Source organism: Cydia strobilella, chromosome 17, assembly GCF_947568885.1.
Source record: "Cydia strobilella chromosome 17, ilCydStro3.1, whole genome shotgun sequence".
Taxonomy (NCBI): Eukaryota; Metazoa; Arthropoda; class Insecta; order Lepidoptera; family Tortricidae; genus Cydia; species Cydia strobilella.
Window position 1 is genome coordinate 12,259,644 of NC_086057.1, and position 13,692 is coordinate 12,273,335.

The 13,692-nt window shown below is 37.3% G+C and overlaps 1 protein-coding gene and 1 long non-coding RNA gene across 2 annotated transcripts in view; both read right to left on the bottom strand.

The window, feature by feature from the left end:
• LOC134748746 (uncharacterized) overlaps positions 1–13,692 on the bottom strand; it is a 129,684-nt gene that overhangs the window by 11,442 nt on the left and 104,550 nt on the right. The gene's annotated exons all lie outside the window — the stretch shown is intronic.
• LOC134748738 (uncharacterized) overlaps positions 1–13,692 on the bottom strand; it is a 29,572-nt gene that overhangs the window by 1,770 nt on the left and 14,110 nt on the right. The window lies entirely within an intron of this gene.

Genomic DNA, 13,692 nt, shown 5'->3' on the forward strand with positions numbered 1-13,692 from the left:
AAAACAATACAAAAGTACAACAACAACAACTAACCGTGAATCGTTCAAAACTCTTAATCTTTATTGCACAATACATGAAGGTACAAATGGCGGACTTAATGCCTTAAGGAATTCTCTACCAGTCAACCAATGGGCTAAACCGGAAAAATTTCCTTCTTGTAGTGCTACATATAATATCAGTCGGACTATAAACTTACCTAATTTTTATTACAGGTAAAGTCGACGTAAAAGGGAAAGCTTATAGCGACGTTTCATTATTTTTCTATGGGAGCCGGCAGAACTGCTTGATTAAAATAAATTATTTTCTTCCGCCTTCAATTAAGTAGCTTACGTTAATGCATGGTAGGGCTCGGTCAATCAATTCGCCGGATTACAGTTGTATGTATGTATATCGACAAGGGAGCTGGGAGAGCTACATTGTTAACTGATGAAGCCAAAGGCTATAGGTACATCGTTTTTTTTAGATTAGAATTTTTCTAACCTCAAAAGTACTTACTGGTAATTAACTTTTTCTTCTCAGATTTTCAGCCCACCGTGCAGCGCCCCAAATGCCCCAATGCATTTTCACCCTAAATTCGCAATCGAAAGACAAATCGAAATCTTAAATCCATTCGCACACTAGGATATTTTAGTGATATGAGCAGCTAGGTCTATCGCGACATCATCTCATTAATTTTACCTTAAATCTGACGTTTTAGCTGTGAAAGTGCTACATTCGCACACTGGTGTGGAGTGTGGACATAGCTTAGACGAAGTTGCTTACGAGCAAGTTTCGTGTGTGCCTGCAGTCTGCAGTAGCTTTGTCCTCATTTCATCAGCGTACCCATTACACTTTTTCGTGTTCCATTTCGGTTAGGATTAGGGTTACCAGAAAATATCAGAAATCATAAAACAAATTAATGTTTATCGAATTTCATATACGTATCCGCGATAGTTACTGATGAAATAAAACTATGGAAACGGATTATATCGCGTATATTGACTTTATAATACATCCCGACGTTTCGAACCATTTACAGCGTTCGTGGTGGTGGTGGTGGTGACTGAAGAAAAGCTACAATGTGCAAAAATACCCACATACAAAAATAATGAACCATAATAAACTTTAAAGCTGGTTGTACATGCAAAATCGATTAGTTATGAAATCCAATGAAAAATAAACTGACTTAGATACCTATTTATATTTATAAGTTTCTTAGTCTACTCTGATAGGCTCAAAAAGTTATAAAGCATTTTATAATCATTAAACTAATAATAAACATTGGCAACCCTAATTTTCGGTATCTGTAGTGTAGATAGACTGTAGGTATAGCAACCCCGACATCCCTCAACTTACCTTCTTTTGACGCGGGGCGTTTAGAAGTCGGCCCGACAGGTATTGATCACTGTGTCAGTGCTATAAAATATTATGTCGAAATCAGCAGACGGTTTTAAGTAGGTACCTACGCGATATAATATTCAGCGAAGAATAACTGGAACCTTTTCGATTCGTCTAAATGTATCTAAGTGCTTCATCACGAACAACTAAAAAGTTGTTCGTGTGGTTATTTCGTGACACTTTATTTTCACTATGTTTTTTTAATGTATGTCTATTGTCTGTGTGTTTACGAATAAAAACTATTCTATTCTATTCTATAATTTCACTAAACATACTGTAACTAGCTTTATCATCTGTTATGTAGCTTCTTAGTCTACCACAAAGGGTTCAAAAAGTTTTAATTTAAATATTTTGTAAGTACCTAACTATTACAAGGAAATGCCGGCAGTATTTATCTGTAGCAGTGCTTGTAACAATGATGTGTCATCGAAAAGTTTTCTAAATTGCGAAACTTCCACATTAAAACATTTCGGAGACATCTTATATTTTTGTATGCTAATCGTAATTCTCCATTTCCAAAATAAAAGTTTTCTTAACTTCCTATGAAATTTCCCTGACATTTCCGCTTTATCAACTTTTTTTTAAACTTTATTTAACTTGCACATTTGTAGCAGTGCTATAAAAATATTATGTCAAAATGATACGACTGTTTTAAGTACGCTGTAGATAACGTTCATCGATCATACTTAACTGAGAGACTAAATTAATCAAAACTTTGTTAGGATTTAAGATACGGAACGTTTTATTAGCTTGTGTTACCCGGAGTATACATACCTTTAAGAATTTATTTTAATGACATGGAGTTTCGTGTGTCTATAGACTTATTAAATTATTTTAAAAGGGTCGTGCTACAGGTACAGTACATCTAACAATAAACCAAAAAACCGGCCAAGTGCGAGTCGGACTTGCGCACCGAGGGTTCCGTACTTTTTAGTATTTGTTGTTATAGCGGCAACAGAAATACATCATCTGTGAAAATTTCAACTGTCTAGCTACGGTTCATGAGATACAGCCTGGTGACAGACAGACGGACAGCGAAGTCTTAGTAATAGGGTCCCGTTTTCACCCTTTGGGTACGGAACCCTAAAAACGGTGTTTGGCAGTTAAAGGTCACAAAATGAGGCTGCTTCTTTTTTTTGTGAAGCATAAATATATAGGTATAGATATCTCGCAAATGTGCAATCTCGCAATAAAGCAATTAGTTCCAATACCCGCCGTTCCATATATTCCTTTTGTATCGGACACGTAGTCGCACGTGATCACGTGCGATACAGTGAGCACATAACAGTTCCGTATATAAAGGCAAAGACGAGTCAATAATAAAGATTGACACTCTAAAGAGCATTCCACATCATTGTTGTAGGATATTAGAAGCACGATAGACGCTTCTAGCCCGATTTATATTATTTCAGAAACTTCTCATTTTATATATATCAAAAAGAACTTCTCTGTTTGCAAAATGTAGACTATTTTCATATATTTCTTTAAAATATTCTGTAATCTTCTTTTTTAGGGTTCCGTTCCCAAAGGGTAAAAACGGGACCCTATTACCCTGTCACCAGGCTGCATGTATCTCATGAACCGTGATAGCTAGACAGTTGAAATTTTCACAGATGATGTATTTCTGTTGCCGCTATAACAACAATTACTAAAAACAGAATAAAATAAATATTTAAGTGGGGCTCCCATACAACAAACATTATTTTTTTGCAGTTTTTGGCGTAATGGTACGGAACCCTTCGTGCGCGAGTCCGACTCGTATTTACTTGGCCGGTTATTTTAAGGTAACTTTGTATAAAGTTTCTGCACTTGCACATCTGTGGCTAGTAATGTACAGTAGGTACAGTCGCCATCAGCTATATCGGAGCGGCCGAGGTGCTCTCAAATATCTCAACACGTCTCTATTGTCAATGCGTTAGAGTGCGTGTTCAGATCTTTTGAACATCTCGGCCGCTCCGATATATCTGATGACGACTGTACTCGTATGTCATCTAAGATGCCTTTATCCCGTTATCATCAGTCTCAACTGAAAAGCCAGCCTCCGATAAGCGTAGATCGTTATCGCCGTCTCGGCAGCTATTGGTATGCAAATTAGCTATAGATAAGAATGTTTTGTTACATTTCTAAAGATAGAATGAGGTATTTAGTATGGTCATGTTAAGCGAAGGGACGAAAACTATACAGTGAGTAAGGCTATGAACATCCTAAGCAACCCCAGAGGAAGAGGCAGAAGACCAGCAAACTGGTAGTCCAATGTCGTAACAGAGATGGGACAAAACGTGACCACACAGACAACCCAGGATAGATCGTCTTGGCGCCGACCTACGCGGCCCGACCCGACCTCAGCAGCTGAACTGTGAAATGGGCTTGATAAAGTTGGTCATAGGTAGGTACACAAGGCCCTAATTCACTAGCTTTCCTGGGTGTCATGCTTCGAAACTTGTATCACCGAATTAGGCGTGTCACCAAATAATGCGAGTTTACCCTACTTAGCAGTTGGAGCAGTTGGCATTAGACCACAGAATAAGGTGTGGTCATAGGTAGGTACACAAGGCCCTAATTCACTAGCTTCCCTGGGTGTCATGCTTCGAAACTTATATCACCGAATTAGGCGTGTCACCAAATAATGCGAGTTTACCCTACTTAGCAGTTGGAGCAGTTGGCATTAGACCAGAATAAGGTGTGGTAATAAGATTTTCCACTAGGTAACGTTAATATTTTTTATTATCATGCTATAAGCATCATCGGTCGTAGACGCTTAGGTATCCACTCAAGGTACTATATTATCACAATACAATAGCTCTGCTATTCTTAAGTAATTGTCTATTCTTATGTCGTTACAAAAGAAAGATCAGATGACAACTCCGCTAGCTAAATGCTTACGTGAATAAGATACCTCAGTTCACTTTTCTGTTTTCATAAAAGCGGGTAAATAGGTATTCATGGGGTAACAAAATAGTATTGGCTGGTTTATACACGGTGGCTATAAAGTAAGTACATTCCCGTTGCCAGGGAGGTTTTGGGATTATACTGAGCAACTTTTACTAGGGGACCAACCCCGAAATCGCAAAAAAAATTGGCTGTTTCATACATTTTGGCTGGTCCATTTTCTATGGAAGGGTAAATTTTTTTTTCGCGATTTCGTGGTTGTTCCCATAGTAAAAGTTGCTCAGTATAATCCCAAAACCTCCCTGGCAAAGGGAATGCACTTCTTTTTTATTTTGTATAGAAAAATTGTCTATCCCGTCCCGTCTATCCAATATCATCGAAGGGCCCCTTCACTTACAAGTTTACTAAAAGTTTTAGTTATAAATATTTTTTTATGTCATTTTTATTTGGCATCATCCATCTTGACTTTCTTAATATGTCGATGGTTATGCCACACTTTATTTTCTGCTCTACTATCTCTGTACGGCTATCATGAGTTGCCATTTAACGTTTACGCTTAGAGACTGATGCGTGAACTCGATTATTGCACTATTGGTGCGATCTAGACGGACTGCGAAAGCGTCAGAGACTAGGTAGGTAGGTGGTACGTTAAATCATTTTCCAAATTGCAGCACTGTACGTTAAACGCGCATTTGCATAAACGTGATGACAATGAGCGAAATGAGTCGCGTCGCAAACAAACGACCTGCCATTTACAGGGAAAATGGATTTACTGTTATAAGGGACAGTGAATAATAAAGACAGTTAATCTGTATACAAGTCGCGTTTGCTGTGATCGACGAATCTGAGGGCCTACCGCGAACCACGTTCGACGTGTTGCCTCCGTACATGTTCCGAAAAACTCATTGGTACGAGCCAGGATTTGAACCTTCCACCGGATTGAAAGTCGGACGTCAGATCCACTCGGCCACCACCGCTTGATATTATTAACTTTTAAAAACTTTAATTTACTTCTGCAGATAAAATGCTTGTTGTTCTTATAGGATTGCTAACAGGACTGTGAGTGCTAGGTTTTACATTTCAAACTGTATGAAACCTGCTGCCTGGAGACTGCCAGTCTGAATTATTTACTTGTCCCTAAAGTGATATACTTATATCGCTCGAATAATTTAACTTGAATAATGATGAGCGGGCAAATGTCCCAAATGAAACCAAATCACACTGTCCAGGTAACATAATGGGAAATCACATTTACAATCGGGTCTATCACGAATTTATTTTGTTACCTTTATCAAATCCGTAATAGACGGATACAGTCTAAGGAAAAAATTTGCCTCGAAAATCACGAAAATTTGATTCTCGATCAGATGGAGCCACTACCTTTGGTCTACTCTCATATAGTGGGCGTTGACGGTTTCGTTTGTTATTTAACAATTTTAACGCATATCAGTGAAAGAACATGGGTCAAAATCATAGTAAAATAATTAATGCAAATAAAAAAAATCATTTATCCATATTTAAATACATTTTACCGTATTTTTATAAATCTTCATTTTTAGTTTTAAAGTGTGTCGAAAAATGGCAGTGAATTTACTGTGGTTACAAAATTTACTATGACAGTACCGCTCTATCCTATTATATCCTCTTTGCCTTTATTTACCGACGTTTGGACACCAGGTTTCACTGGTCGTGGTCGCGATAGACCCGATTGTAAATGTGATTTAATATGTGCTCAAAACGCGAAAGTTTTAAATGTTATAATGGGAAATGACCTACATAGTAATAAGTAATATCATAAACGCAATGTAAGGTTTAGGAATCTTATTGATAACGCTTATATTCCATGATTATTTAGGCTAATAGGATGGTGTAGGTGTTGATATTATATTGTAACCCTATCGGATTGGCCAGGGCATACCGCGCCTTAAGGAGTTATACACCAAGTAAACTCGGTAGCATGTCGGAACCTAGGTAAGAGATAGATTCGAACCTACAAATTGATGTAAATTTGATATCATTTTAAATTCACTCGTCTATGCAACACTTTTCTCGAGATGCGATGCGAGCAACATTATCAATAACTTTGAATATCGAATGCCTTTATTAAAATTTCAAATACGTATGTATAGGTAAGTAAAAGCCTTATTAATTATTATGATTTGCAACTAAATATTAATACACCTAAACGGGCTTGAGTGTAATCTCAGAATCCAATGAATACTGAATGAGACGCCGACGTTAAAATCGATACATCGGGAAAAACTCGAGTCTTCACTAATCCGGGCGCCGCGCCGAGAACTTTTAAAATGAAAATTCATATAAGTATCTTCGTTTTAGGGTTCCGTACCCAAACGGACCGTTACAATTCCAATCCACTGTAATTTTTTTCGTCCCGTATGAACTTCATGTATGGCATGTCATGTGTCATGATTTCTGCCGTAGGTATGGGACTCGAAAATACATACAAGCATTTGTTTTACAAGCATTGTGAAATTGTAAACAGTACAAAACAATACGTTCTAAGCCTTATTCACAGAACGCCAAAATCTAGTATAAAATAAATTAATAGAACAGCCGTCCCGCTCTTACACATTTAATAGAGCGTGTGTGGGAACAAGAGCTCTTACCAATCTAATTCAAATTCGATTGTAGCGTTAAAGAATATAGTCCTTTCAGCGGAGATGGACTGTTTCCGCCCGTACGACGTATAATCTCCTGCGAGTCCTGCGTGAGTTATTAATACCAGAGACATGTTAAAATAAAGATACGTACAAAGTTGCGCGTTATTTTATTTATTTTATTGGACTCGTGTCGTCCACTTCTTATAGATAATGGTATTCTCACCTTCCCTTGTCTGTACATTTTAGAGGTTTTATTATTCGTGTTTAAACCGTTAATTTTAATAAATTTAAGTACTTAGAAACAATGGCTCATAAAGAAATGTTATAACAGTATAAACGGTTTTCTAAATGACACTTCTTATGTTTAATAATTTTAAAATGTAAACTATATCATGTCAATTTAACTTTTATTTTATTTTATTTAAATAAATAAGTTAAGTTTAACTTAAATAGGTTAGTTTTAATTATTTTAAATCGATATTATACAATGTCATTGTGTGTGTCGTCCTGAAATGTATTGTACAGTCGAAGGCAATATTGATCCAGACAAATGGCTCAAAAATATGTGAACACGACTTTATTGTTTAAGATGTAAGAACGTACACATATTTTTGAAACTTTGGGAATGTATATATATTTATGCCCTTGACTGTACGCCTGAAAAAATAGTCTTGTGAGACTATATACTAGAGTAGCAATTTAAGAGCTTAATATGTAACCCATTCTCCACATACATTATTAATAAATTTCATTTCATTTCATTGGTGTATGTGTATCTAAAAATTATATGAACACGCATTTGTATGGTAATAGACAGTCTTTTATATTTACTTATCTCTGTTTGTCTCATTTCTCTGTGTAGACAATAGAGGTTTTCCCTATAGGGGTTTTAAATAAAAGGGGGAGTAAGTTGTCTGTTGTCTACGATTCTTTAGCGAGCTTTTACCCTGTCTAGACGATCTAATATATAAGTATAAAGACAAATAGAAAGAAGAAAAAACTACAAAGACCAGTGATAATGCTTTTTGAAAGTGGAAATTATTGGGTCACTGTCCAGTACTGAGACATTTACGTCAAGCCCACATTCTTCATATCAAACAAATCACATGAAAAGATTTCCACATAAGAACCTTTACAATCGGCATTAGAAGCTTTCGTACCGAAGCATTTTCCAATCCTTGTTCCTTGAAAGGATCGAGCTTTGAAAAGGATTGAGTGGGGTTACGAGTCGCATACTAGACGCTAGGATTATCTACTTCAATGAAACCCGTACCCCGTACTCTTACAATTTCAGTGCATCTCACACTGAACCTCTTATATAGTGTAAATTTCAGTCGATAGCGCTCGCGTTTGTGTCTATTTTTGTATGGGATTTTGAACAGCGCGTCAAGCGGGACGTTTTGGAAACTCAAAATCCCATACAAAGTGACACTTAACGCAAACGTGTAAGTCACGTTATCGAATTAAATTTACACTAGGGGTACGATATATTGGTGCGACTGGGGTGAACTGCTGCGAGCCGAGAGTGAGTTTACGCAGATGAACTGCGAGCCGAGAGTGAGTTTATGCAGATGAACTGCGAGCCGAGAGTGAGTTTACGCAGATGAACTGCGTGCCGAGAGTGAGTTTACGCGGATGAACTGCGTGCCGAGAGTGAGTTTACGCAGATGAACTGCGAGCCGAGAGTGAGTTTACGCAGAGGAACTGCGAGCCGAGAGTGATTTTACGCAGTCGCTAAGAATGATATTGGAGTCATAATCAGTTATTCTGTCTGCTGTTATTCGCGCGGGCGTCTCGCTTGCAATAAGTGAGGACAAGTCTGAGTGAAATGAACGCGCGAATGGCAGGTACGTAACAGCTGGGTGCGTAGCCAACAAGCCAATCGTTTACGCTCCGTGGCGAACGAAACGCAACTGTCACTGTCGCACTAATATGGAAGAGTGATAGAGAGACACAGCAACGTTTCGTTATCGTAGCGCAAACGACTGTCACCTTGGCTAGGCACCCAAATATGATAACATCAATCTAATATAGGTTTAATGTCAGGTGCACGTTCGAATTGGCCTGCGTGTTAGGGCGTTTTCACTCTGGTATATATGTGCTCTCTCCTTTCTTTAGGGTGACCGTCTTTAAAGTCTCTAAATAGCTACTTACAAAGAATACTCTTACAGCGTTTTCATATTGTCCAATCCGATATGTAATATATGTGATGTTTTCAATCAAAAGGTACCACATTGTCCCTTAACATAAGTACGAAAATTGCTTGTATCTTTACACGAAAAACCTGTCAGAGCGTCCTATTGGCAAGCGACAATGCGACCTTTTGCTTGAAAACGACACATATATGTATAAAAAATTGCTTATGGCATCCTTTTAATTTTGGCATACGCTTTTTTTTAACAACAAACATTTATTAAATGTATAAAAGAATAGGTATAAAACGGCACTTTTTTACTGTTTGCTTCTTTGTAGTCGTTAAAATGCTTTAATTATAAATATGATTAGATAAGATTTGAGTTTGACCAACGAATAAATTTAACGTATTGTAATATAAGTTGTACTTTTTATAGTATGTGTAGGCAGCAAACGAGCAGACGAGCCGCCCCTGATGGGAAGCAGTCATCGCCTCCCATGGACATTAAGCAACACCAGAGGAGTTTTTTTTTTATATGCGTTGCCAACCTTTGAGAGCCCTAAATACCTGGTTCTTGAAGAACCCCATTTCATAGCGAATAGACGAATTAAAACCTTTTCTCTCACTGACTACAAATATCCAACCAGTTTAAGATTTAAATAAATCAGGAAATGAATTCAGCACCAGAAAGAAATAAGGAAATATTATAAGAGACATCTAAGTGAAGGTTTAACGACGAAACTCGGGCGGAAAATATCAAAGGAAATAAAATTGTTTGAGGAAAATCTTATTTAGGTCATGGTTTTATACAAGTACCTTCTGAAAGGCAAAATTAACGAGAATATCACTCGAATGAAGTACTTATCATAATTATTATATCAAAGTATGTATTTAACATTTCATACTTATTAGAACGTAGGTAATGAGTTTCATGTTTTAACATAAAAATCAAAAGGTATAATAATTATTTATATGCATTATGATATAGGTAGGTATCTAGTAGGTTTATGTCCTAATGTCATATTATCTAACCATTTAGAAATATAATATATATAATCATATTTGAGTGCCGTAATAAAACCATCGACTTTGACTCTAATTTTTAACTTTTTTATTCCAGTCCATAAAATACCTTACAATAATACGCCCAATTAACCATGAAAAAAATAGTGACACAGACCTATTAAAAAATTGTAAAGTTATATAAAACACCCTCTCTTATGTCAAGCGGACGTGTATTACGTCTAAGAACTTCTCAAATGTTTAACTTTCAGTCCCACATGCTCGGCCCGAGAGTCCTCAGCAGCAAACTGTTGCTTCATGCACTGAACTACGTACAGATTAAATAATATATAGCAGATGTGCCACGCTTAACACTGGCTGATTCAAACATAACCTTTAGTAAAGCTAACCGGAACACCCTCTCTTAATGGGCCCACCCATTACCAGTCCGCCGGACGATATCAGCCCGTCAGTTAGAACGAAAATTTTACAGTTCCGAACAACTGACAGGCCGATATCATCCGGCGGACTGGTAATGGGTGGGCCGGCTGGGCCCCTTTATGTTAAGAGTAGCCTTACCACGACTGCCTGAAAGTAAGTTACGCACACGCTAGCGTAAATGTCAGTGTCAAACTGGTGGTAGCCGTAGAGGACTTTATATCGTGGATATCTTCACTTCTAAGAATTTCTAAAATGTTTAACATTGAGACCCAAACGCTCGGCCCCGAGAGCCCTCACTTCAGCAAACTGTTAGAAACTGGTAAAGCACGACAAAAATGCTACAAACGTTAAAGAATCAAATTTCTACAATTTTAATTTAAGGTAAAGAACAAGTTTAGAAACAAATCAAATTATTTTATTAAATATTTTGATTTGTGTGTTTTAAGTAGTCACACTACTATATATAAATTAAAAACTGTAATAGATGTCATATATTAAATAAAAAGTAACGAAGCCCTCCAGTGGTAAAGGCCGGATTCGAACCGGCGTCTTTAGCTATCGCGTCACTTCGTCACTTTTTCTTTAATATATGACATCTATTACAGTTTTTAAGGTAAGGAATTTTATTACCCATAGATTTGGCGGTTTATCAACACGTTTATGGTTCAAAATGAGGTGTGTGTCGAACACACGATATCACAATCTATGTTTTCAGAAGTGGAGTATCTGCTTCTGTATTAGTAGTCTGTGGGTTAGGGAAAACCCTTAAAGTTGGACAAAGGCAACTCTTCAACAACTAATTTAAAGCTCAAAGAGAGTAAAAAAAAGAGTAAATTGTTAGGCTAGTATAGCCATCGGTAATGACCCTGCCTGAAGCCCTACCGCAATCAGCAAAGTTTGAAAATTGTGGGCATCTTTCTCTATCACTCTAATTACGGCTTAATTGGAGTAAAAGACCAGACTTCTATTTGGACTGAGATCCGGACCAACGTCTCAATCCATGATGAGCTTGGCATTAAAGAGCGTTTGCTTTCTACGGTCAAAACTCGGATCCTCAACTCTTTTGGACATGTGTCTGGGCGAGACGGGATATCCATAGAATGTCTGGTTGTGTAGGGAAGAGTGGGAGGTGACACTGGTGACAGGGCTCGGGGAAGACCGCCAAAGAGATGGCCGCGACTACTCTGTAAAGAGTGTGTGGTAGGTAGAGAGAGGGCAATAGAGAGTACTCTCTTCAGGCGGGTGTTATGGGGACCGAAGTCCACTGAGAGGTAGTCAGAAGGAGTATATATAGTAAGTAATATTTGAAAGCGCGATGTAGGTTTCTAGCTAATTGCGTTCTAGCTCCCTGACGCCATCTGTTAGAATCTTGTGACACGATGTCGACAGTGACAGCTAGGGGAGACGCCACAAGTGTAACGAAGAAGAAAGAGGAAGGGAGTAAAAGAGAAATATGCCCGCAATTTGCGAACTTCGGTGTTCGCGGTAGTCCCTCCCCAGTCCCCAGGTAGCAAAGTGACGCCAGCGACGTCATCACGTCGCTGACGTCATAATGACGTATAAATGCTGCCTTAGTCAGGTTACGAAGCCGGAGATTCTGAATTTGTTACAGATAATTATTGTGTTTAGTATTTTTGCTATGGATATTTTCTATGTATTTAGGTACTTATTTACTCATATGTTAATGAAACTATTTGAATGGAATATCGCATAAAATTAATTTAAAAGTATCCCGTTGGCCACGGGCGCCGTAAAGGGTTCGAAACGTTGGGATATATAGCTAATTTTAATTTACCTATTCCTCCTTTTCAATAGATTTGTTTTAGGAATAAATATCACGGTATTGAGATAGTTTAAGGCCCGGAAAAGGATATATATAGGATAGATTATATCAAACATCAACATCATTCCACGCGCGGGTAAAAGCTAGAAAAAGAAATAACTATTTATTTTAACAATCTATCTATACATATAATAAAGCGGAAGAGTGTCGAAAGTCTGTACATGGAAGATATTCGAAAAAAAATTGGCTCGGGATACTTAGAATCGATAACAAAACACATTCCAACAGTTTTTAGAATTTTTGTCTGTTTATCTGTTTGTCTGTTTATCTGTTTGTCTGTTTATTTGACCGCGCAACTAATGAAAACGGCTGAACGGATTTTGATGCAAACTTTACTAATCTGTCGAAAAAATCCACGGCCAGGTTATAGGCTATAAAAATTTGAGAAATTTTACCCCTAAGGGGATTAAAAAGGGGATGAAAGTTTGTATGGGGTTCAAGATTTATTTTAAGCTAGCAATTTGAAACTTCGTAAGAAGATATATTATTTAAATACAAGAAAACTAATTTCAGCGTTTTTGAAAATTCATCCCCTAAGGAGGTGAAATAGAGGTTGAAAGTTTGTATGGAGATCAATTTTTTTTTGAGTGCGTTACTTGAAAGTTTGTATAATGGGCATATTATTATAATACAGGAAAAGTGATTTTAGCGTTTTCAAGAATTTGTTCCCTAACAGGGTTAAAACGGGGGTTGAAAGTTTGAATCCATTACAAATGCTTTGAAACTTCTTAGAAAGGTATGATAGAGGATTACAAAAAAACTCATTTTGACGTTTTTGGAAATTTAACCCCTCAGAGGGTTGAAAAGGGGATGAAAGTTTGTCTTGGGGTGCAAACTTTATTTTAAGCTAGGAACTTAAAACTTTGCAACACGTTATTATATTAAAAAGCAAGAAGATTACTTTCAGCGTTTTTAAAAATTCATCCCCCATGGTGGTGAAAAAGGGGTAAAAACTTTATCTTGATAAGTATATCATTTTAGCTACTAGGCCAAGTTAGGTATCGTTTTTGTATAAATCGGGTATGCCGAATTCATTTATGATATCAAAATGACACCATTCCCGAGTGAAAACACAAAAAATATGAAAAAACTTTTTTTAATTTCTCTTTACGCTTAAACCGCTAAACCGATTTAGATAAAATTTGGTATAGAGATAGTTTGAGTCCCGTGGAAGAACATAGGGTAGTTTTTAACCAAAAAAATGGAGACTGCGTTTGCATGGAGAAGCGGCCGTGCCCTTTCCTCTTAATAATGGTCACGAAGGTGGGTACTTTAAAAAAAAACATTTTTCAGTAAATGTCAAACGATTTGGGACTTAAACGCGTTATCGAATCTTTCGAAAAAGTCTCGCAATGCATTGCGGCCACAAGGGGCACGGTCTCAG